Below are 27,113 nucleotides of genomic sequence, written 5' to 3'. Positions count from 1 at the left end.
GGTGGTGATCAGAGCTGCCTAAGGCACCTCGGCTAATGGCCTTGTACGCGTCTTTGAGGACTGTGTAACAGTGGTCCAGGGTGTTCTGGTTCCTGGTGGGGCAGGTGATGTGTTGTTTGTAGCGGGGCAGCTCTTGGCATAGGTTTGCCTTATTGAAATCCCCCAGGATGATGAAGAGGGAGTCTGGGAGGGATGTCTCCCACCTTGAGATGGCATCGCTGAGTGTGCACAGTGCATTACTGGTGTCAGCATCCGGGGGGATGTAGACGCCCGCCAGGACATAGGAATTATTGCAGGATAGTAGGGAGGAAATGGAAAGGGACATTTCTGAGGAGGAAGTTAATGCTATGATAAAAGCAATGAAGTTGGGCAAATCGCCAGGGTCGGATGGATATGCAAAAAAATACTTTTCCACTTTTAGTGATATTTTGATACCTACTATGTGCAGATTCTTTAATTCTCTCAAAAATGGTAATGCCTTGCCCAGGGAGACGTTAGAGGCACACAAAACTGGTATTCATAAAAGTGGGAAGGATCCTATTCTATGTCAAAGTTATAGACCTATTTCATTGTTGAATCTGGACATAAAGGTTTTTGCAAAAATGTTGGTGGAAAGAATTAAGCCCTGGCTTGGCCCTATAATGAAATTTGATCAGGTGGGGTTTGTGCCAGGAAGGGAAGGGAGGGATAATGTAGCTATGGCATTGTTTAGATCAGGTATGTCAAACCGGTCCTACGAGGGCCGAGATACTCACACATTTTGAATACAGCTTAAATAAATTGATGGGTCTGAATCAGGAAAGGTGTGGTCCATCAGGTAGAACACATTTCTTTCTTTCTCAGTCCATCCTAAACACTGGCATGGATCTGGCCCTCCAGGCCTGGAGTTCGACACATGTGGTTTAGAAGGTCTTCATTGAAGGGAATTCCTATGATGGTTTTGTCAACGGATGCAGAGAAGGCATTCGACATTGTGAATTGGGATTTTATTATGGCTACGTTAAAGTTTGTGGGACTGGGAACTAATATGTTAAAGTGGGTAAGTGCTTTACATTCTAATCCTACTGCTCGGGTTAGAGCGAATGGAGCCCTGTCGGATGCATTCTCCTTGTTTAATGGTACAAGGCAGGGGTGTGCCCTGTCACCAGTACCATTTCTTTTGACTTTGTAAGTTCTTTTGTGTACTACAAGGAGGGCGGGAAGAATTCATGGGATAAAGGTGGGAGATGAGGAGCATAAATTGTCGGCTTTTGCAGATGATATTTTATTTCATGTTTCGGATCCATTAGTGTCCTTGCCAAACTTGATCAAAGAATTCGAGAAGTATGGGGTTTACTCAAATTTCAAGATGAATGGTGAGCGCAATAGTTTTTATAAGTTGGTGGAGGAATTGCTGTGATATGCACTGAGTGACACCCACACGGGAATTTTTGCAGAACTTTTATTGTTGATTAATTGATAAACAGGATTTCACTATATGTCCTTTTCTGTTTTGTTTTCTGTTTTTTTCTCCTCCCTTCTGCGAGGATCATCAATGGTCACACCCTCAGAAGTAAAGCTGGACTTGTGGTTTGGACTGAGTAACTATACGTATAATAACTGTTGATCGCTTATGCACAAAATATATATATGTCTTTGGGTTATTAGGCCTTCATATAGCGATCCAGTAGTGACGCTTTTTTATGGTGGAATTAGTTGATATACTCCCATATTCGATTATTTGTGTGAGGAACGCATCTGCCACCTGAATAATAATGTTTCATTGAGCCCTTTATTATTGCAACATATTGACATCCCTGGCATTATGATTATTCCCAAATTTAAGGTCTAAAAGCCATAACATTTTTTTCAAAAACTTTAAGACCCTAAAAACAAGAAGAAAACAATACTACAGAGAGGTCTGCAGCAGCTCCTGCATGAAACTCACTCAGGCACGGGATTACCATCCTGTTCTGCAGCTTTCCGTACCGAGCCTGACTCGGGATTACTGCTAAGGAGGTTAGGCTTAATTTTTCATTTCCTTTTAGAATCGATGTAATTAAATATTTGGGAATAATGTTGCCTGGTGATTTGTCCAAATTATTTTCACTTAATTACTTTCTTTATTAAATTCTATAAAGAAGGTTTTGGAAAGATGGGGAGGGAAGGTTTTTTTTTTGTGGTTTGGGCATATAGATATTATTAAGATGAATGTTTTACCTAGGTTAGTGTTTTGCATGTCTATGCTTCCAGTTAGTGTGCCTGTGACTTTTTTCAGATCCCTGAAATCCATTTTTATTAGATGTGTTTGGCAGAACAAGGTTTCGAGGTCAGCATATGGAATTTTGACTCGCCCTAGGGAGAAGGGTGGTTTGGGACTTCCTGATCTAAAGATATATTATTGCACCTGTACACTAGTTAGACTTATTGATTAGACATATGGGGGGGGGTGAAGAGTTGGGTCAATATTGAAAAGAGGCTAGTGGGTATAGAGTTGGCGGAAGTTTTCTGGCTCCCTGGCATTTTCAAAAAGTTACCATATGACCCCATTTTGGGTTATAAATGTGTTTAACCTATTTTGGTTCCTGGACGTAGAAACTACGTCCAGGAACCATGCGCGATACCGCGCGCTCCCGCGGCCGATCGCGCGCGTGCACGCGCACTCCCGGCCGCGGATTCGGTAGCCAGGGAATCAATGTATCGGGCTATGGTGCCCGATCACTGATTCCTCTCCCCTGCTGAAAAAGCGACAGCTTCATTCGGAAGCTGCGCCTTTTCTGGCCGTTCCCTCCCCGTTGCGCCACTCTAAGCGTGTGTTACGCTTAGAGTGACATCATGTAAACAAACTCATGTCTGCCATCTTGTGGCCAAAAAGTAATACTACAACTGAAAATAAAAATAAATTAAAATGAACACACATTTACATTATAAATCTATTGTTTACCCCCCACCCTCCCAAAACTACCCAAATAAAAGGTTTACTATAAAAAAAAAAAACCATTACAATAAAAAAAAACATGTAAATATTTACCTAAGGGTCTAAACTTTTTAAATATCAATGTAAAGATGAAATATTTCTATATATTTTTTTATTTTAAACTTGTTAATAGTGATAGATGCAAAATGGAAAAAATGCACCTTTATTTCCAAATAAAATATTGTCACCATACATTGTGATAGGGACATAATTTTAACGGTGTAATAACCGGGACATATAGGCAAATACAATACGTGAGTTTTAATTCTGGAGGCATGTATTATTTTAAAACTATAATGGCTGAAAACTGAGAAATAATGAATTTTTCCATTTTTTTCTTATTCTTTCTGTTAAAATGCGTTTACAGTAAAGTGGCTTTTAGCAAAATGTACCCCCCAAAGAAAGCCTAATTGGTGGCGGAAAAAACAAGATATAGATCAGTTCATTGTGATAAGTAGTGATAAAGTTATAGGCTAATGAATGGGAGGTGAACATTTCTCACGTGAAAACCACGGAACCTGAATGGGTTAAGGTTTGAGATTTGGTTAAAGTGGATCCGAGATGAACTTTTACTCATTGCATTATTGTGTTCCTTTCCTATTGTTTATAGGGCATTCCTCAAGCCAAACACTTTTTTTTGTTTTTGTTGTAATACTCTAATTCCCTATAAATGAAACAAGCCACGCCCACAGGTTTTCAGAGAGCCAAGGCACTTTCAGACAGTAGCAAGGGCTCATGGGAGCTCAGTCTGGGCAGGAGGAGGGGGAGGTATTACTAGCCAGAGATTTCGGAGGCAGAGGGGAGGAGGGAGGAGGAGGGGGGATAAGGCTTTTTTTTGCTCAAGATGCAGATAAGCCTGCCTCTGTGTAATGTTTACAAACAACATGGCTGCTGTCACTGTATCACAGGAAGAAATAATCATATTCTATTAAAGCTGTTTGCAGCTAGATTTGCTGTGTAAACTAGCTAAACTTTAGATAAGACATATAGACAAGTTACTTGTTATAGTTAGTTTTTCATCTCGGATCCGCTTTAATAAGAAATGTTGTTGGTCACTGCTTGTGGGATTCTTTTTTCTTTCCACCGGTAGGGAGATGGATTTTTTTGGATTGTGGGGAGGTGGAAGTAGATTGAGTCTAAGGGATATTTTGGGGGATGGAAACCTGAAATCTTTGGCTAGGTTCCATGTGGAATTTGGACAGTTTTCATTTGACTTTTGGAGACATAGGTAGTTGGAACATTTTGTAGTGGAAAAGAACAGAATTTTTCGCAGCAATATGGATTTCACATAGTTTTAAAAGCTTTTTGTGTTGGGGTTTTCTCCCATGCATCTGATATCTTTTCTATATAAAACATTGATTTTGAATGAGATTGGGGATATTCCAGAATATTTGATTAGGTGGAAGGAGGATTTTGATATCTCTGAGTAATATTCAAAAAAGGAAAGTATGTATTCTGGCCCATGCTACTTCTGTAAGTTCTAAGATTAAAGGACCTCTTTCGCGAATGAGGAAAAAAATAAAAAGTGGTTTATGCATAAACTATTAAACATCCTTCTAAAATAGTGTCAAAAGTTATTTTAAAAAATGCATGGTTTCTTTAAAGCAACGTAATCCTCAGTGTATGTAAACACTGTTGGATGATGGACTGGGAGGCTAATCCATTTGTTAGGGGTGTTTTTTTTAACTTTCATTTCACAAACATAACTCCTGCCTACCTACCGTAGTTTTCAGTGGTGTTATCCATTGCTGGCAGGAATAGCTGTTACAGCTGTTATAATAACGGCTGAGCTCTTCCCTATTCAGCAACCCCTTTCCATTTCCAGCCACCTGCTTGGGCAGAAGTCTCCTGAGGCCCAGACCTTTTGTGGCCTTTCCAAAAATCTGGCTCTGCCTCCATGCAATGGCCTATGGTAAGGGGCAGGGCTCAGACTGAGCTGTAGCAGTCCAATGATTGTCCGGTAGGCCAAGCCTTTGTAAAAAGTACAGTGACTGGGACTTTTGGAAATAAAGCTTAATTTAGGTTTTGTTATGTTTTTTTTTTTTTTAATCATTGCTCATGTGTGGAGATGAAGATTCCTGGAATTCAGATTTACTGTGCATATCATGCTAGTTTATGAACAGTAGATGAACTTGTAGCATTGAGACTGCCTATTTCGATCTCTTCCATCATTTGAGCCTAACCGATATGTAGTATGAGTAGTGATAACTACATAGTGCTGATAAGGTTAGTTAAGAGCAGTAGCAGGTAAATGGGCTAATAACAGATTTAGTTCTGACCCGAGAAATGCATAGCATTAAACATACAAACTCTTTGCAGATTGTTTAATGGTACAAGGCAGGGGTGTGCCCTGTCACCAGTACCATTTCTTTTGACTTTGTAAGTTCTTTTGTGTACTATAAGGAGGGCGGGAAGAATTCATGGGATAAAGGTGGGAGATGAGGAGCATAAATTGTCGGCTTTTGCAGATGATATTTTATTTCATGTTTCGGATCCATTAGTGTCCTTGCCAAACTTGATCAAAGAATTCGAGATGTATGGGGTTTACTCAAATTTCAAGATGAATGGTGAGCGCAATAGTTTTTATAAGTTGGTGGAGGAATTGCTGTGATATGCACTGAGTGACACCCACACGGGAATTTTTGCAGAACTTTTATTGTTGATTAATTGATAAACAGGATTTCACTATATGTCCTTTTCTGTTTTGTTTTCTGTTTTTTTCTCCTCCCTTCTGCGAGGATCATCAATGGTCACACCCTCAGAAGTAAAGCTGGACTTGTGGTTTGGACTGAGTAACTATACGTATAATAACTGTTGATCGCTTATGCACAAAATATATATATGTCTTTGGGTTATTAGGCCTTCATATAGCGATCCAGTAGTGACGCTTTATTATGGTGGAATTAGTTGATATACTCCCATATTCGATTATTTGTGTGAGGAACGCATCTGCCACCTGAATAATAATGTTTCATTGAGCCCTTTATTATTGCAACATATTGACATCCCTGGCATTATGATTATTCCCAAATTTAAGGTCTAAAAGCCATAAAATTTTTTTCAAAAACTTTAAGACCCTAAAAACAAGAAGAAAACAATACTACAGAGAGGTCTGCAGCAGCTCCTGCATGAAACTCACTCAGGCACGGGATTACCATCCTGTTCTGCAGCTTTCCGTACCGAGCCTGACTCGGGATTACTGCTAAGGAGGTTAGGCTTAATTTTTCATTTCCTTTTAGAATCGATGTAATTAAATATTTGGGAATAATGTTGCCTGGTGATTTGTCCAAATTATTTTCACTTAATTACTTTCTTTATTGAATTCTATAAAGAAGGTTTTGGAAAGATGGGGAGGGAAGGTTTTTTTTTGTGGTTTGGGCATATAGATATTATTAAGATGAATGTTTTACCTAGGTTAGTGTTTTGCATGTCTATGCTTCCAGTTAGTGTGCCTGTGACTTTTTTCAGATCCCTGAAATCCATTTTTATTAGATGTGTTTGGCAGAACAAGGTTTCGAGGTCAGCATATGGAATTTTGACTCGCCCTAGGGAGAAGGGTGGTTTGGGACTTCCTGATCTAAAGATATATTATTGCACCTGTACACTAGTTAGACTTATTGATTAGACATATGGGGGGGGGGGGGTGAAGAGTTGGGTCAATATTGAAAAGAGGCTAGTGGGTATAGAGTTGGCGGAAGTTTTCTGGCTCCCTGGCATTTTCAAAAAGTTACCATATGACCCCATTTTGGGTTATAAATGTGTTTAACCTATTTTGGTTCCTGGACGTAGAAACTACGTCCAGGAACCATGCGCGATACCGCGCGCTCCCGCGGCCGATCGCGCGCGTGCACGCGCACTCCCGGCCGCGGATTCGGTAGCCAGGGAATCAATGTATCGGGCTATGGTGCCCGATCACTGATTCCTCTCCCCTGCTGAAAAAGCGACAGCTTCTCTCGGAAGCTGCGCCTTTTCTGGCCGTTCCCTCCCCGTTGCGCCACTCTAAGCGTGTGTTACACTTAGAGTGACATCATGTAAACAAACTCATGTCTGCCATCTTGTGGCCAAAAAGTAATACTACAACTGAAAATAAAAATAAATTAAAATGAACACACATTTACATTATAAATCTATTGTTTACCCCCCACCCTCCCAAAACTACCCAAATAAAAGGTTTACTATAAAAAAAAAAAAAAAACCATTACAATAAAAAAAAAACATGTAAATATTTACCTAAGGGTCTAAACTTTTTAAATATCAATGTAAAGATGAAATATTTCTATATTTTTTTTATTTTAAACTTGTTAATAGTGATAGATGCAACATGGAAAAAATGCACCTTTATTTCCAAATAAAATATTGTCACCATACATTGTGATAGGGACATAATTTTAACGGTGTAATAACCGGGACATATGGGCAAATACAATACGTGAGTTTTAATTCTGGAGGCATGTATTATTTTAAAACTATAATGGCTGAAAACTGAGAAATAATGAATTTTTCCATTTTTTTCTTATTCTTTCTGTTAAAATGCGTTTACAGTAAAGTGGCTTTTAGCAAAATGTACCCCCCAAAGAAAGCCTAATTGGTGGTGGAAAAAACAAGATATAGATCAGTTCATTGTGATAAGTAGTGATAAAGTTATAGGCTAATGAATGGGAGGTGAACATTTCTCACGTGAAAACCACGGAACCTGAATGGGTTAAGGTTTGAGATTTGGTTAAAGTGGATCCGAGATGAACTTTTACTCATTGCATTATTGTGTTCCTTTCCTATTGTTTATAGGGCATTCCTCAAGCCAAACACTTTTTTTTGTTTTTGTTGTAATACTCTAATTCCCTATAAATGAAACAAGCCACGCCCACAGGTTTTCAGGAAGCCAAGGCACTTTCAGACAGTAGCAAGGGCTCATGGGAGCTCAGTCTGGGCAGGAGGAGGGGGAGGTATTACTAGCCAGAGATTTCGGAGGCAGAGGGGAGGAGGGAGGAGGAGGGGGGATAAGGCTTTTTTTTGCTCAAGATGCAGATAAGCCTGCCTCTGTGTAATGTTTACAAACAACATGGCTGCTGTCACTGTATCACAGGAAGAAATAATCATATTCTATTAAAGCTGTTTGCAGCTAGATTTGCTGTGTAAACTAGCTAAACTTTAGATAAGACATATAGACAAGTTACTTGTTATAGTTAGTTTTTCATCTCGGATCCGCTTTAATAAGAAATGTTGTTGGTCAGAGGGGATTTCTCCATTGTCACTGCTTGTGGGATTCTTTTTTCTTTCCACCGGTAGGGAGATGGATTTTTTTGGATTGTGGGGAGGTGGAAGTAGATTGAGTCTAAGGGATATTTTGGGGGATGGAAACCTGAAATCTTTGGCTAGGTTCCGTGTGGAATTTGGACAGTTTTCATTTGACTTTTGGAGACATAGGTAGTTGGAACATTTTGTAGTGGAAAAGAACAGAATTTTTCGCAGCAATATGGATTTCACATAGTTTTAAAAGCTTTTTGTGTTGGGGTTTTCTCCCATGCATCTGATATCTTTTCTATATAAAACATTGATTTTGAATGAGATTGGGGATATTCCAGAATATTTGATTAGGTGGAAGGAGGATTTTGATATCTCTGAGTAATATTCAAAAAAGGAAAGTATGTATTCTGGCCCATGCTACTTCTGTAAGTTCTAAGATTAAAGGACCTCTTTCGCGAATGAGGAAAAAAATAAAAAGTGGTTTATGCATAAACTATTAAACATCCTTCTAAAATAGTGTCAAAAGTTATTTTAAAAAATGCATGGTTTCTTTAAAGCAACGTAATCCTCAGTGTATGTAAACACTGTTGGATGATGGACTGGGAGGCTAATCCATTTGTTAGGGGTGTTTTTTTTAACTTTCATTTCACAAACATAACTCCTGCCTACCTACCGTAGTTTTCAGTGGTGTTATCCATTGCTGGCAGGAATAGCTGTTACAGCTGTTATAATAACGGCTGAGCTCTTCCCTATTCAGCAACCCCTTTCCATTTCCAGCCACCTGCTTGGGCAGAAGTCTCCTGAGGCCCAGACCTTTTGTGGCCTTTCCAAAAATCTGGCTCTGCCTCCATGCAATGGCCTATGGTAAGGGGCAGGGCTCAGACTGAGCTGTAGCAGTCCAATGATTGTCCGGTAGGCCAAGCCTTTGTAAAAAGTACAGTGACTGGGACTTTTGGAAATAAAGCTTAATTTAGGTTTTGTTATGTTTTTTTTTTTTTAAATTATTGCTCATGTGTGGAGATGAAGATTCCTGGAATTCAGATTTACTGTGCATATCATGCTAGTTTATGAACAGTAGATGAACTTGTAGCATTGAGACTGCCTATTTCGATCTCTTCCATCATTTGAGCCTAACCGATATGTAGTATGAGTAGTGATAACTACATAGTGCTGATAAGGTTAGTTAAGAGCAGTAGCAGGTAAATGGGCTAATAACAGATTTAGTTCTGACCCGAGAAATGCATAGCATCAGCTTTCATAATTTACCAGGTCTTTACTTTTTTACACAGGACTTAACAAACTAATATACTAATTAAATTAAACATGTTGCCTTCCATGTAAATGAACCTAATTCATAACAGGCTTGGTTCTTTGTATAGGTCAGATTTAATTGCTATTGTTCTGAAAGCCAAAACTGTACTATATTGTAATATACTCATCCATGTCCACATCTGTTGCTTGTTTTTCTTTCTATATAAACATCAAAGAGATGTATCAATGCAATAGTGCAGAATGATGCTGATAAGGATGTTTGAAGTCTAGTAGCATAACAAAACAGAAATGTGTTGAATGTTTTACTTCTGGATTATTTTAGGTATCAACAGTTTTTATTTTAAATTCAGGCTAGAAGAGCATGGAAATATGTGATGTCTGCCAGGCATACAGGCAAGTTCCTCTATGAGACTATACTATGAACATGCATCAAGCAAGCAGATGCATGTATCCCTGTAAAGTAAGGAAGGAAGAGAGCACATATTCCCCATTAATCTTGGGAAGGGGGGAGGGGGAATGATCTCTGACCGTTAGCATTAAAGGGAGATTGGAGACTGACACTATTTACAAATCGTGGGGAAGTATAACCTGATATCTGTAGGTATCAAGTGGGTACCTTCTAAAGATCATAATGTCTTTTTTGTAGTATTAGGTGTTGTTTTGGCTGGATGGTAATCTACACACTAATACAGATAAAAGAATCAAGTGGTCACCTTTATCCAGATAAAGTAAATACCGTAAGTAGTCAACTTGCCAAGTAGTTAACGGGCAGCACAGTGGCGTAGTGGTTAGCTCTCTCGCCTTGCAGCGCTGGGTCCCTGGTTCGAATCCCAGCCAGGGCACTATCTGCAAAGAGTTTGTATGTTCTCTCCGTGTCTGTGCGGGTTTCCTCCAGGCACCCCGGTTTCCTCCCACATTCCAAAAACATACGGATAAGTTAATTGGCTACCCCTAAAAAATTGGCCCTAGACTACAGTACTTACACTACATAATATAGACATATGGCAATGGTAGGGATTAGATTGTGAGCTCCTTTGAGGGACAGTTAGTGACAAGATATATATATATATATATACACTGTACAGCGCTGTGTAATATGTCAGCGCTATATAAATACTAAATAATAATAATACTAAATAATAACTGCCTCAAGAATGAAATAGCCAGGTGCCTCAAGATAAAATTATTAGTCAAGTATCCCTCATATGCAATAAATGAACTCGTCATATTGTCCAGATAACAGAATTAAAGTACCCCTAAATTGTTTTTTAATTAACATACTTTTATCTCTGTTTTATTTGTGGTGCTGTGGCATGCCACAGCACCATCCTATCCCCCCAAGCGCCCTGTGTCCCCCGCTCTGCTCAGCTGTAATGCAGAACTCAACTATGGGGGAGGAGGAAGTTATTCCTCCTCTCTGCCCATTCTTAGGAATGCCCCCTTCACTCCCAACTTATAGTTCCTAATGGTGTTACTGGCTACGGTGCGCAAGAGAGATGCAACATGTGGGAACTTGTGGTGATTGAGCTTGGAATGATAGTGAACTATTACTACACTGGTTTCAAGCTCAATCACCACAAGCCCACAGACATTGCAGCTACCCTGAATGCTGTGTACAGTAACACCATCAGGAACTTAAAGCGGTGAGTGAAGTTCCTAAGAACAGGTAGAGAGGATGAACAATTGCTACTTCCTCCCTGCCCATCATCAACCTTCTGCTCAATCGAATATTATGGCTGAGCAGAGCGGGGGGCACAGAGCTGGAGGGGGAGAATGGTGCTGTGACATGTCAGAGTACCACACATAAAACAGGTAAAAGTATGTTAATTAAAAACCAGTTCAGGGGTACTTTAATTCTGTTATCTGGACAAAATGGCTACTTATTTTTCTCATATAAGGGACACTTGACTACTAATTTTATCATGGGGCACCTGACTATTTAATTCTTGAGGCAACTGAATACTTAATCATTTTATCTGGATACATGTTACTTCTTGATTCTTTTATCTTAAGGAATGTGACAACTTGATTATTTTGTCTGGAGGTATGTGATTTACTTGATTGTTTTATCTGTAGGTTGATGAAAGTACTGGTGTGAGGGCTGCCATGACATACTTAATTTATGTATCTAGGGACAAAGTGATTATTCTGGTAATTGGGGAACCCAAACCCAGAGGGTTGCCCTGAAAATGCACTTGTGTGGCGTGGGCCCTGTGGTAGGAGGAGTGGCCTGATTTGGAAGTGATCTGATTGTGTGAAGGGGTTGCTTTTCCTATGAGGGCAAGGTGGGATTCTGTTATTCAGGGGGTTCTGACTGGGGGGGAGGTGCACAATTCCAGTGTTTGCCATTGGTGCTATTTTACCTAGATACCCCACTGCACACCATGGTTTATAAGGACTAGTTACCCTGGCTGTTCTGACAAACATTACTGGGAGTTTTCTTGGGGTGGGGATCAGCAAAGTCACCTTCTGACCTACTTGCCCATGTCATCTTATCCCCATCTGAACATACAGGGTGAACGTGAGGTGTCTGTAGAAATCATTCCTTGCATATAAGGTTTTAAGTATTGAATAAAAGTTATATTTTATTGGTAGCATATTAAGCTACTTTAGTACAGAGAGGGCTTTTGTCCCTTATATTACACTATACTGTATATATATATATATATATATATATATATATATATATATATATATATATATAGTTTACATGAGCTTTATTTCTTTACTTATTTTTTATTTATGATCAGTAAACTCATTCACAAATTTTGTAAAGCGTTATAAAGTAATGAATTTAAAAAAAAAAAAGAATACTAACTTGTCTTAACATAACATTCCTGAAATTGACATGCAGCCATTGTCTAAATACTGGTCATTATTGAGTATCTTGTTGATAGGCTCACATAACATTAGTGGCATAATAGCTATGTTCTCCCTGAAGGTTTTACATGAACAATATGCTTGTATTCCCAGCAGCCCTAGGCTGTCTATAAATGTCATCTCTACTGAGAGTAAACAGCAACACATACACAACTGTGTACAGATCTGATGCAATGTTACACACACATTCTAGAGATGATGCAGCCACTGACTGCTGAAAAGGACGCAGTACCGTCACATTATAGTGAAACCATTAAGAGCTTTTCATGCCAAACACACTGCACTGATGCACATTACAGAATATAGTATACAAATAGCAAGGAGTGCTGAGGAAGAAAACAAAGCTGCTTATATTTCCATACAAAAAAAAAAAAAAAGAACCAACAGAGGTGGCATCACTTTCTGTGGCTAGCCCAATCCCGTGTGTTATTAAAATGAAAAATACCGGTGCTAAATACATCAGAATGGATCAATCATTGAGCTATCTTTTACCTAGGGTGTCTCTGGTTGCATGTGTTTATGCATCTTATGACGGATATCTATGTTTTTAAGGTAGAAAATTGGTATTTAGTTGCTAAGGTTAGCCCTTCTGAATAATATAATGAATGTCTTGTTCACGTTTTTGTGCTACTGCTGATATGTATAATCACTTGACTCTGACAACCGTAATTAACCTTTGCACTCTCTAATGGATCCAATTCCCGTTAGCTGAGTGTTACAAGGCCATTTACTGCCGATACTGAGCACATTTTTTAGTAACTCAGACAACACTAGTGCGGTTTGGCATATATTTTCTTTACTTATGTGCAATTTTTCTTTAATAGATAATTAGTACCAGTTTTGTGTGCTCATTAAAGGCAATTATGACATATTCTTAGAGAATAATTAAACTATTTTGTTAGGTAGGTGATTATAAGATATACACATAATGGTAGAAAATAGATTTAAATTGTCAGAAAATATGTATGAATTTTAAGGACTGTATAGTGGGAGCACTCAGTTTATGTCAAAGTTGTGGACACATTTCTAAGAGATGTCTATGTGAATCAAGTGTCACTTAAATACAGTGAATTTCCACTGAAAATCATAGTAATGCTAAGTTGTATGTGTCTATTGTGAACCTTTTTACATCATGCTAGCAGACTGGTGCCAATTGGAAAATGGCATAAAGGAATTTTCTGTTAATTTATAGGTTGCCTGGTGTTCTATTGCTTCTCCTACTGTTACTCCCCAGCAATCCCCATGGATTGTGTTCTCATTAACAATTCTTCTGCCCAGTTTTGTCAGTTACCTTGCTCTGTCTTCTCACTGTAAAGCCTCATACACATGGTGGTTTAAACTAGGCCGGGGCTGGGGTAACTGGCAGTCAGTGGAGGTATTAGCAGAGAGTGGTCGCATCAGAAGAGTGGAAGGAGATGTAGTTAAGATGAGCAGCAGTGTTCAGTAGAGATTGGGGAGGTGCCAGTCTATTTTTTGTAAAGCTGTAGAGTGGGAGGAGAACAATGGACTCAGATTGTGTTGGGGTGTCACTGTTGCCTGGTCCTTATGTGACTTTGGGAGAGACCTGTACACATGTTAAGCCGCATCTACATGCGTAGATGCGGCTCCGATCCTCCTTATCAATCGAGCCGCTGATGCGGCTCGATTGATAAGATCCGACAGGACGGATCTTGCTTCCGCCGATTCCCTGCTCGCTCCCCGCGAGGGGACAATGGCAGGGAATCGCGTGTAGATGAGGCTTTAGATTTCCTGCTGAGTCAGTCCTGAATGGCTGCCTCTACCGAGTGTCATCTAGCATTTGTAGCTGGCTGATGTCTGGAACAGACACTCATTGGTGAGTAAGTGCTACTTTGCCTCATGGTGTTCTCAGCAGACTATGCTGCTGTGGAAGTTCCAGGTGTCATCTTGGCTGTGGTCTGGTTGGTTCCATGTGTCCTTCACATTTCTTAAGGAGGCCACTAAATATACAGTTTATACGCCTATCTGATAATTCAGGTGGCCACGTCGTAATGATAGCGCCACTCAACTATGAGGAGACACACTGGTACCATAATATCAATGAGCACTCACAAATCAAAAGCAGGGTGTCTTCATGCGCTTATATCAGTTTTATTTGTGGCTTGCAAAATCTTAATAAAACGGAGCCCATGCTCCTATTAAAACATCCTAAAAACAACAAGTGACACTATGAAGCTACTATTGCACTAAATCCCACCCACTGCCACAGTGGGGGTAAATTCCTGCATAGATCGCCCAGCTAATGCCTATGCAAATCATACAGGTACCCAACCACAATTTGGCATATGTGGGCCCACCACCCGGCGTACACCATGAGCCCTCCACTCATCCACCCTAACACTAAGCGGCAGCAGCACTGCACCTGCTTGCTATATCGCTGACAATTATCTGACACTTGCTCATATACGATCTCAGCTGTCCCAGCAATTCCACAGATATGGCTTAAGGCAGGAACACTTCCTTATTATCTTCTGTGTATATTTCACACTCAAGTCACCATGAACAATTGCACACACTGCAGTTAATGACCCTCTTTCTCCCCTCCACAGCAGATCTACACAAGTCAGGGTGTAATGAAGTGGCCGTCCATACTCACTACTTCCGAGCGGTCATATTGCACTTCAGAGTGTCACTTGTTGTTTTTAGGATGTTTTAATGGCAGCACGGTGGCGTAGTGGTTTGCGCTCTTGCCTTGCAGCGCTGGGTCCTTGGTTCAAATCCCAGCCAGGGCACGATATGCAAGGAGTTCGTATGTTCTCCCCGTGTCTGCGTGGGTTTCCTCCGGGTACTCTGGTTTCCTCCCACATCCCAAAAACATACAGATAAGTTAATTGGCTCCCCCCCCCCCCTAAAAATTGGCCCTAGACTACAGTACTACACAATATAGACATATGACTATGGTAGGGACTAGATTGTGAGCTCCTTCGAGGGACAGTTAGTGACAAGACTTTATATACTCTGTACAGCGCTGCGGAAGATGTCGGCGCTATATAAATACTAAATAATAATAAAATAGGAGCATGGGCTCCGCTTTATTAAGATTTTTCAAGCCACAAATAAAACTGATATAAGCGCATGAAGACACCCTGGTTTTGATTTGTGAGTGCTTAATGATACAGTTTGCTGAATGATCGATTACAAACAATTCTTTGTATGAACAATCAGAAAGGATTGTGTGGGACCGCTAATGCTGGGAATACACCATGAGTTTTTTCGGCAGATAGATGGATAATTTCTGACAGGACTGATCTGATTTCAATCATGTTTCTAAACAATTTTTTCATAGAAGTGAATGGAAATCAATCAGAAAAATGATCAGAAAATCGATTGGAAAAACGATCAGAAAATCGATCAGAAAGTAAATTTGCCCAAAAAAACCTCTTCCTGTATTCACAGCATTACAGGCAAAATTTCCTAACCAATGCGATCAGATTAATGAAATCGATATGATTTTCGGTTCGATCCTGTCAATCTGATTGGATTGATTAGGAGATTTTTGTCCATTATCGGTCTCAAACAATTTCCGATTATTCATACAAAAAATTGTTTGTAGTCGATTGTTTAGCAAATAGTATCGTTAGTGGCCACCTTTAGAAACACTAGATCCAACTTTGTGTTACCAGTGGCTTGTAGCCCCAATCCTCTGCTTTGGGTCCTTTACAACCAGGTAGATTGCTGTCATCCTTAGTGTCTGCCTTCTGGTTTCTGGAGCTACAATGACACATGTCTCTTCTGGAAAGTTACTGGAAAGCTAAATGTTTATCAAGCAATTCATAAAAAGGATAGTGTTGATCCACAAGTTGTTTAGTAATTTAATGCTGTGAAAAATTCCCTTTATTTACCACTTGCAGCCAGGAATGATTTTATTGACATGGCAGATGATTCAAAATAAGCTTACTTGCAACCAGGAAATTAGTGCACCGTTTGGTGATTGGTAACCCCCCCCCCCCCCCCCATCCCATTTTACTCAATTACCTAACCCTCCTCACGCATTATTTACTCACATTTGTATTTCCACATCAGACACAGGTAAGCAGTATAATAATGCTTGGTGAAATCATTGCAATTTATATAACTGACCTGTAGGCCGGTTTCACACTGCAAATTGGTGGCAGCAATGCGGTGAGGTGCGCCCGCGGCCCTGCATCGTCAGAAACAGGCCTTCGGGGAACATGACGTTACTATGGTGTGTTCCCTGTCTGGCCTCCAGCCGAGCAGGAAGTGACGCGCGCTTGCTGTCACTTCCTGCTTTGGGTATGCGGAAGTGCATGGAAGCGTATTGTTGTTGTCGTTGCCCCTCAACGCCAAAATTTTTAAAATCCCTGCATCACCATAGAGTAACATAACTTCTGGGTCTGATGCAGAGGCAAGTATGTGCGTTAATGTAGTTTTTCCAAGTGTCAGGGATGTGGTGAAAACGTCACTTCCGTCCTATCGTGCCATACTGTGGCAGTATGAAAGTCTCCATAGACTGTCATCGCCCGACAGTGGGGTGTGGTAAAAATACTGCACTGCCCCGGTGTGAAAGGGTCCTTAGGGATATTTCTCCCCTACACCAAAGCTGATATTTTCTTAAGAGCCACCCGTGTTTGCATCTATGACATGTTTTGCTAATATTGTTTAATAAAAATAGTTTGCTCTTTAAATGTACCTTCTTCTTGTACTGTGAAACAAATTCATGAACTGAATGTGGAAACTTATCTATGGATGTCTAAAGTAATATCATAAATATGCACTGTATTATACGTTATATCATCTAGCTGATAGAGGAGCATGAGGTAAAAGTAAAGAGCGTAACAAATACCTTCTGTTTTAAAAAGGCAAACTTCTGTTTTTTAAAGAGAGTACCGTAACTGTTACTTCCACAATATATATTTTTAATGTTATGAAACACGCCTTGCAACTATTGCTTATATCCCATGTAAATTTGTCTACATTGGTATTACATGCTTGTATTATTATTACTTTATACTCTCTAACAACATAAAGTTAATTGTAAAGTAAAATCATGCTGTTCTATAAGATTTACTATCAGAGCATCACACTCTTACCAGGCTTACATAAGAGGTCTTTTAAAATCAATAAGTACATTTATTTTAGCAAAAAGGTGAAATATGGCTTATCTGAGAAAGCCTAGGACACTTGTATCAGAAAATGAAAATCAAACACTTCTAACTCTAATGCATAAAAAAACAAAACGACTCTCTGTAATAAATCATACTGGCCCCTTATTCAATTGATTTTTTTTCTCTCCATTTTCTCCTAGCTGATAATATCATATCTTATCTACAAAATGCTTTTCAAGCCACCAGCAAGCAAGAAAATGCTCAAAATAATCTTAACTGTTCTTTCCCGCCTACTTTTTGGTACTGTTTCAGTTGCAGCGTGCTGAAAAGTTATTTAGATGAAAAATTATTTCCTAGGAGAAAACTTAGGAGAAAAAGTGAATTGAATTAGGGTATGAAGCACCGCTGAAGGGCAGATATATTATTAAGTGTTTTGGCATGTAATGCTACAGAGTAGGAGTACTATAAAAAAAAGTCATAGAACCCCCTTGTCATAAGAGGAACATTCAGCTGCCCTGTCTCCAAACCAATTAGAGAGGCTTTAGTGTTAAATACCTCGGGTTAAAAAGCTAAAGTCACTCTGATTGGTGAGGAGGTAGAACAGCCACAACATTCATTTTGTAATTATTTTGTATCAGAACTTTATTTAAAGAATAAACTTGTGGTGTCTAGTAAGGTAAATATAACCCAGGCTTTACAAAATGGTCTGGATTTGGTTTATCCTCAACACGTGTTCACTATACAGTGTAAAGATAAATATTATATGAATGAGTGATTGCTAACATACGTGGTTAACAATAGCAGAAACATAAAATTGTCTCTAAAAAAAAATAAAATCTTATTCTCCAGTCCAAAACATTCAAATATTAACATCAGAGCACCTGGGATCACTTACTGTTCGGTTATACGCAAAACTGTAACCATGTGTGCTGGCAGCATAGAACAATAATAATAATATATTTTACCAATGTAGCAATTAGACATTGATTAACAGCATACTTTACATGATGTATGGTAAAGTGCACATCAAAGATACTGAACTACAGAAACACCTGCTAGTTGTGTATGGGTGCATTCTCTGATCTAAGAGTGAAATGTCACTAATTTTTGCTCCTCCATTTATTTTCAGTAGTAGACTGAAGGGTGCACAGGTGATGAATGTTTATTACATTGTTTTCAGCTTATAACTTTACATTCTCCCCTCTATTCTTTCTTGAGATGAACAAGATAAGACAAGAATCCAATTATAATTGTTTTTTTTTTGGTTTTGGTTTTTGTGTGGACTAGCCTGCCAGTGTGATGGCATATTTTTTAACCCCAGAGACCCAGGCCCATATGCAATTCACTTTTTCACCTGAGTTTTCTCCTAGGTGATATTTTAAAACTTGTCAATAAAATGCATTTTAAACCACCAGCAAGCAAAAAAAAAAAAAAACTCAAAATAAATTTTATAGTACTTTTTACCTACTTTTTGATACTTTTCCATTGCAAAGTGCTAAAAAGTTATTTTGAATCAAAGATGAAAATGTTTCTCCTAGGAGAAAACTCAGGTGAAAAAGTGAATTGCATATGGCCCCCAGTTTTGTAATATTACAACATCACATTTAAGCTACAAAAGGCTACAAAAATAATCCCTCTTCCATTTTCTTATTTTTAAAACCTCATGTATATTACTAATAGGTCCTCTTGTTCAGTTCTGCAACACTATTGGATAGTTGAATGGGTAAATAAGCCTATTTATCTGGCCATGAAGTCATACAACCCAACCCAGGTGCCTATTTAGGTCTCTGGGGGTTAAGAGATGAATTTAACTTTTATTTATGATCTTATGCTAGCTAAAGCTGAAGGGCAGAAGGGCCTACAGTGCAACGCACGATGGAGTGGGTGGGCGAGGTGGAGACCAATACCCACAGCAGCACTCGGCCGAGGCTATTCTTTACAATTGATCACTTGCCAAGGCATTGATGGTGCCTACAATCACTAATTCTCTCTAATATTGTTAATTACTAACTTCCACACATTAAACACTTCACCACTGAAGGGCTTCTCCCCTTGTGGACTAGAGCAATTTTCACCTTTTCACTCATCACTTTTTTACTATTTATCACAACAAAATGATCTATATCTTGGGTTTTTCACCACTAATTAGGCTTTCTTTGGGTGATATGTTTTTCTAAGAATTATTTTATGCTAAATGCATTTTAACGGGAATAATAAGAAAAAAATGGGAAAAAATCATTATTTCTCAGTTTTTGGCCATTATAGTGTTATACTGTAATTAAAACCCACCTATTTTATTTGCCCATTAGTTGCAGTTATTACGACGTATTTTCCTAGCACAGTATATGGCTTCAATATTTTATTTGGAAATAAAGATGCATTTTTTCAGTTTTGCATCCATCCCTAATTACAAGGCCATATTTTCAAAAATAATAATATACCCTCTTGACCTACATATTAAACAGTTAAGTCCCTAATGTAACTATTTATGTATTGTTATATTGTCATTTTTTATGCAAAATATTTATTTGGGTAGCTTTGGGAGATAAGGGGTTATTTCTAATAGTACGTGTAGGTCTTTTTATTTAAAAATATATTTAGGTTTAATTTTACTATTTGGCCACAAGATTATCTTCCTGAGCATATTTTTAGTGCGCTAACAAGATGTAATGCGTGGCTGGGTTACTTACATTATTACAATGACCGTAGGCATCTCATTGATGCACTTGATGTATTCATGAATTCATTGATGAATTTGGGAACTGTGTTACCATTCACTGATCGGTGAACTAGTACACTGCAAGGGAGAGGGGTTGCAGGCGCACCCATAGAGGACAGAAGACGAACATAAATACCCTTGGAGTGGCAAGAGACCAACCACGGGGCGTAGATATACTGCCGCTAGCATGGCTAGTGGTATATATAATAATAATACTCCCATTTATCCCTTGCTGAAGATTAACAACTTTTAGGGGATGTGCGGCTATTCACTCAGCAAGAATTAAATTAATACAGACCTAGGGTTGATCATTTTTTCTATACGGGGCATTGTGATTCAAGGCATTGATGGTGGTCAGGGACTGCTGTACACATGCTAGATTCTTGGCAGAGATGGTCCATATTGTCTGCCTTGACCGAGAACCATTTAGCAGGAAGTTTCAAAGGAAATTAGGTAAATTACAGTGGGAATTGAATTAATTCAGTTACTTCCAGATTTTACATTGGTGCCTATTGTTTTTCTTCTGTTTATCACAGCTTGAAGAGAGGTGAGAGGACATTCTACACATGTGCAGTACTACGGCACAGGCAGAGTGCAATGGGGTTGCATGCACGTTGCTGGGCTCCGCACGTGCAGTATGTGGCAATTGGAGGATTTACCGGGACAGCCAGTAAAGGACTGAGGCGGACCCAGAGGATGGTGATGGAACACACAGCTTGCAGGGGCCTGGAAAAAGCCCCAGGTACATTTAAATGCTTTATTTTTTTTTTCGTCTTGGGTTCTCTTTAATAACTACTGACTTTATTACACTTAGCGGGAGGGAGCGGCTGCTTCCTATAAGCTGAATTCTACAATTTTTGGAATACAGATATAATCCATCAAAGTGCCTTTCTTAAAACCTTTTTCATAATCTGTAAATAAATATTTGCTTAGGGATGTATGATTATGCTTTTCTATTTCAGGCAAACTGAAAGACAAGTAAATAGTGCTGTATCGTGCATTCCCTTACTGATCCTAATGTATTAGTAGAATGTGCAGAGTGATACTCATCATTTTTTTTTGTATTTGCTTAATCCTTGATTTGATTTCCAGTATTGAGCTGCGAGGAGTATTGTAATTATGTCCTTTTTACTTTCCATATTATTCAGCTAAGCATCTGGCTGCCTTAATAACAAAGCTACAGCTTCTTACATAAAGTGAACTCCGTGAAACCTGACATAATGCATAAAGGGGAAAGCGAGATGACAGACTAACACCTTAGGGTGACAGAAAATCAACATGTAAATTATGTTATTTTACATCAAAGTTGTGGACCTAAGTTTATTGCTAAAGTATCCAGATTTAAACATTAGTGTCCTGAGGACAATTACCTTCATGATGAGTGATGGTTATGTCTCTTTCCTGATGGCAGAACACCTGGCCTGTCTGTCTGCAGAGATCTGGGACATGTCTTTTTCAGCTTCCTTCCAGGACCTAGGGAGTAAGGCACTATATTGTTCTGCCATGTTTCACTGTCAGTGAAGACCTGATAGTTCCTGCTCTCTCTATTTTACATCCATTGTTGTCATAAACACACAGAAACTCCACACTGTGCTCTGAATTATAACTAAGCTGCTACATTTAAGAAAACAGTAATATTTATTCAATGTGCTCTTCCGTGTAACAGATGATTGGTTTTTCTCGAAAGCACTTCAAACATCCAATCAGATGCAGCATGAAACATTCAACAAAACACTAAATTATCTCTGCATGACTGGATGTTTAGTTCTTTTAAAGAGACCCTAAGCCGTGGCATAAATTGAAAATCTGGACTTATGGGTCCTGGGGCTTCCTTCAGCCCCCTGTAGCCCGCAAGGTCTCACGGTATCTTCTCGGTCCCTTTCGTGGTCCTGCTGGCAGGTCTGGTAAGTTGCGCATGCGCACGCACCTGGTGTGTCATCACGCCAGTCGCCGTAAGCGTTCTGTGCTGTTGACCGCGCGTGTAGATTGGGCTTAAGGGTGATCTGGTTTCTAGCCCCTGCACTCTCCTTATCAATATCCCTTGAAGAAGATCTGCTTTAGGTTTTATGGGCCTCCCTCTAGGGAACAATAAACAAATAACCATTTCCCCAGAGCAGAGGCCTGGAGGCCTGGGCTGAAATAAACACTTTTTTTTAGCAAAGCTACAAAGTTAAAGGGACACTCCTAATCATGCTTTGTGTACTCTACATCACACCTTTGTGTGCAATTTCATTCGCTGGGCGCTTTTAGCGCAGGTGAATCTGTCACACGCCCCCATAAGTGTTTCTGTGGGCGTGGAATTCCCACAATGCCCTGGCCTGAGCGTCTAACTTGTTCTGCTTTGTAAGGTTCACCGCAGCTAGAAAGGCCACCTGATTCTGTGTTGACTACAGGAGACCGAGTGACTCCTGACTGCAGCATTTCCTCAATCTCTCTCTTCATCTCGGTCTGCACCTCAGGAGAGGTGCAATGGGGAATTGCCTTATAGTCTTGGGGATCCCCGTATCCATTTTGTTGGCTGCTAAATTGATTTGCTGAGGGGTTCTCAAGAATGTTTGCCTAGTGCTCAGCACTTCCACCCCCTAGACTTGCTGGGAGTACGAAAGGTGTAGGGTTGACGTTCAAATTGTCCGCCACTTCTTGTATGTCTGCCAGTAAGTCTAGCAAAGGATCAGTCTCCCTCGGTTCTAACTGATTGCACACAGTTAGCACACACTGGGTTGAAAATACTGTTGAAAACAAACTGTTGAAAACAAAGAAAGCCCTGAGAATCCCCCATGAGGAGGTAGACTGGCCCAAAACCTGTCGGTTCTGTCAGATTTTAACTGCCTACTGTTTCGCGATAGTGGTCCTTTAAAGTCCCATTCATTATTTTTTTAATTCTTCATATTGTGCATAAATATTTACTATATCATGTCAACTGTATAACTATTGTAAATGTAGAAGGAACAACATACGCCTATTGCCGATTTGATTCATGCATAGCAAACTTTTTATGAGTATTTTTTTCTAACCAAGCCAGGATTTTTTTTCTCCACTTGTGCAGGAATCAATTAGCTTCAAGTAAAATTAAAAAGCTGTTTGCAAGGATTCAGATGTCAGAATAACTTTGGAAAGGGTAAAATTGGCATTGGCTGTGGCATCAAGCCTCTAGCAATTAACTGCAGCAAAAATGATCCAAACAAATATCTTCTCTGCCGGCAGTTAAGTGTCTTTCTCAGAATTTCTTTGATGTTGTTAAACTCCTGCACCGTAGAGCAATCACTTTCAAGAACCCCAAACATCCTAAAATTAGAAAGGGGGGGCGGAAGGTGTATATATTTTCAAATACACATTTTCCTCTTAATTTGCCGATAATACATTTTCGTTGCAAAGATTTAATTGGACTGATCTTGATTAAAATGTAATATGCTAATATATGAAACAATTGTTTTGTATGTTTTATCAGTTGTTCTATTAAATTTGCATATTTTAGAATAAATTTACTGCATTTCCATATTTTGTATTCAGATATGTGGAAATTTAGATTATTATTTTATTTGTGAGCATTTAGAATATAAATTTGTTCAGATACTAATATTAAAGACAACGTTCACAGTGGGGTGTTGCATTGCACATTCTGCAAACGCAGGATCGCAACAGAGGGAAAAAGTTGCTTGCGTACAGTGCGATGCACACAGGGAAGCATGCAGTACATACAATGAATGCTTCACCACAACTGTATATTATTATGTGGTGCCCCATTGCATGCATCGTGTTAGCATACGAATGAAATAACCGCCGGGAGACTTGAGTACAGGACACAGAGGATATACAGCTTACCCTGCTCCTGCACAATTCCCAGCGGCGGTAATTACTATTCCCCCTCCAGGTCCACGTGGATTGTGGGGAATGATGTAATTCGGCTATTGCTAGCGGCCAAATTACAGTGTTTTGAAACTAACTTCAGCTCCGTCGTCTGACGGCCCCGAAGTTACTCACTGTGCGTTGCTATAGCCATAATTTCTATTGCGGTCTATGGTGGCGCCAGCTGTGCCTAAAACTCCTGCACTGCAATTGGCGTATTCGTCATGTTATGGTAACAAATCCTATTGCACCACACTGCTAACTTGTTGATGTGAACACACCATTACAATAATATAATTGCATTACGATTATATCGTCACAGCCAACACAACACACTGCAACACCCCACTGTGAACATAGCCTTCATGTAGGATTATAAATGCCATAAATCATATTTTTTTATAGTGGATTATTGTACGGTGCCAGATCATTAACAATAAAGGTTATACAACTCTAAATCAAGAGTAAAACCAGAAAATGGAAAAAATTGCCTAATTGCCTAATTTTGTTTCCAAGTCTTTTCAATTTCACTGGTGAATTGCAGTTAATGTCTTTTGGTTTCTCAAAGAGTAACTATCAGGCATAAAATCAAAAATAAATTCTTTATTTCTATCTGGTAAACAAGTAATAAGGATGCTAACCAGGCAATCCAACAGTTAAAAATCACTTATTTTTCTTCTCCATAAAACATCATTCCCCCAGCTTCCCTGGCTCTTATTTGGTACATCTGCTGCTCAAAGGAAGTTGCAGGGCACGCTGGGCTTTTTTTTCTTCTTTACTTTCCCCTCAGATTTAACTAATGCAGCCTGATTGGCTGAAGCCTCCCCCCCACCCCCCCCCCCCCCCCACACACACACCTCTGTGCCTCTCTGATTGGCCAATATTTCTCAATGTACTTTCCACTGCAGAGCTGGGTAGGAGTGTCTGACGACTGGGAGTTGGGGGGGGGGGGGCAAAGAGATACAGACAAAGTAAGGGAGGAAATGATGTCAGGATTGGCTTCAAGATAGACACAGACAAAATGGAAAATCCTAATGGCTGACATCTCCACTTTACAAGCTCTATACAATCTCAATATAGGTCACCAGAATGTATAATGTGTGAACATGTACAGGGATCCACTGATACTTGCAAACTGCACATTAGCAATCAGAAATGGAAAGCAACATTTGATCACTATAGTTATTACTTACTATGGGTACTGGTAGCTCACTCCTACTCATCCTCCCCACCCCCTCTCCATGGCATAGAACAGATGAGTGTTATATTTGTATGGCGCCTAAATTATCGAGATGAATAGTTTTGAGCAACCTTTATTGTGTTAAGTTTGTTCAACTACAATGTAGCCAAACTCACACAGTTTCAGGAACAGGAGTTTTTTTTTATTGTGACAGGATAGGAATGGGGTTCAGCTATAATATAGTCAAGCTTCAAGAGTAAATGTTGTGCAATAAGGTAGCCTAGGGATAGTGTTAGGCATGGAGAGGGAGTTTAGAGTTAGTCATGGAGAAGCAGCTTAGTGTTATCAGTTAGGCATGGAGAGGAAAGTTAGTGTTAGCAGTTAGGCATGTAGAGGCATGTTAGTGTTGCGCGTGGAGAGGGAGGTTGGTGATTAGGCATGGTAAGGGAGGTTAATGTAAGGAATGGAGCACGGAGAGATATTATTTACCAGTATTTTAACTATGGGTAGTGATGCTCAAATACCCCTTTTTAAAATTCGAGTTTGGTCGAATTCGAATAGTAAATTATTCGAGGTCAGTCGAATATTCGAGTCGAATAAATTTTACTATTCGATTCGACCTCGGACTTCGAGCTCACTATTCGAGTCGGTATTCGAGCTCATTATTCGAGCTGACTATTCGAATTGGCCTTAAATAGCTTCCCAACACTTGTTTTGAGGGTGAATGATGCAAGAAACATATTTTTTTCCAAGTAACAACAGCAAGTGATTATGTGGGGATGTTCCTTTAAAAAAAAAAAAGGTGAAAAGAGAAGTTGTGTCCAGAATTTTGTTCAGTACTGTATATACTTCTTCTTCTTCTTCTTCTTTATCTTCTATATCTTCTTCTTCTTCTTCTATATCTTCTTCTTCTTCTTCATCTTCTTCTTCTTCATCTTCTTCTTCTTCATCTTCTTCATCTTCATCTTCTTCATCTTCTTCTTCATCTTCTTCATCTTCATTTTCTTCATCTTCTTCTTCATCTTCTTCATCTTCATCTTCTTCATCTTCTTCTTCATCTTCTTCATCTTCTTCATCTTCTTCTTCATCTTCTTCATCTTCATCTTCTTCATCTTCTTCTTCTTCTTCTTCATCTTCTTCATCTTCTTCTTCTTCTTCATCTTCTTCTTCTTCATCTTCTTCTATATCGTCTTCTTCTTCACTTATTTCTCTTTTCATTTTTTTTTTTTTAAAGAAATGCAGCTATTTTTGAGCGTAACAACAAATAGCTGGTGGCGCACGCATGTTGGAAGCGCCATTGTATGTGCTCCCTGGCAGTGGAAACACACAGACAGCAGGAGGTAAATTCAGCAGCAGGAGGAGGAGGATGAGTGTGTGGCAGCATGCAGTCAATGAGGCAGGCAGCGTGACATAATAGCCCTGGTACCTAGCGGTGATACCAGGGCGTAAATAAACACAACAGGAGGTCCCAGACAGCGGTCGTGCAGCCCACATTGTGTCCAATACACAACTGGGACAACACAGTTTTCAACCCGGGCACCTCAGAAAAATTAAACCTTTTTTTGTAATGGTTTTGTAGTTTTGGTTTTACAACCAATTACACAGATATATAGCTATTGTTTGACGTAATAGCTGGTGGCAGAGTGGCAGCAGAAGGTAAATCTGTGTACCCTGGCGGTGGGAAACACAGACAGACAGCAGCAGCAGCAGGAGGAGGAATGGAGGAGTAATTATGTGAGCAGCTATTGTTTGACGTAATAGCTGGTGGCAGTGTGGCAGCAGAAGGTAATTCTGTGTACCCTGGCAGTGGGAAACACAGACAGACAGCAGCAGCAGGAGGAATGGAGGAGTAGTGTGAGTGTGGCAGCAGGTAGGCAGCGTGACATAATAGCCCTGGTACCTAGCGGTGATACCAGGCCGTAAATAAACACA

The sequence above is a fragment of the Hyperolius riggenbachi genome, chromosome 5, assembly GCF_040937935.1.
Source record: "Hyperolius riggenbachi isolate aHypRig1 chromosome 5, aHypRig1.pri, whole genome shotgun sequence".
Taxonomy (NCBI): domain Eukaryota; kingdom Metazoa; phylum Chordata; class Amphibia; order Anura; family Hyperoliidae; genus Hyperolius; species Hyperolius riggenbachi.
Note: the sequence above shows the minus strand (reverse complement) of the source record.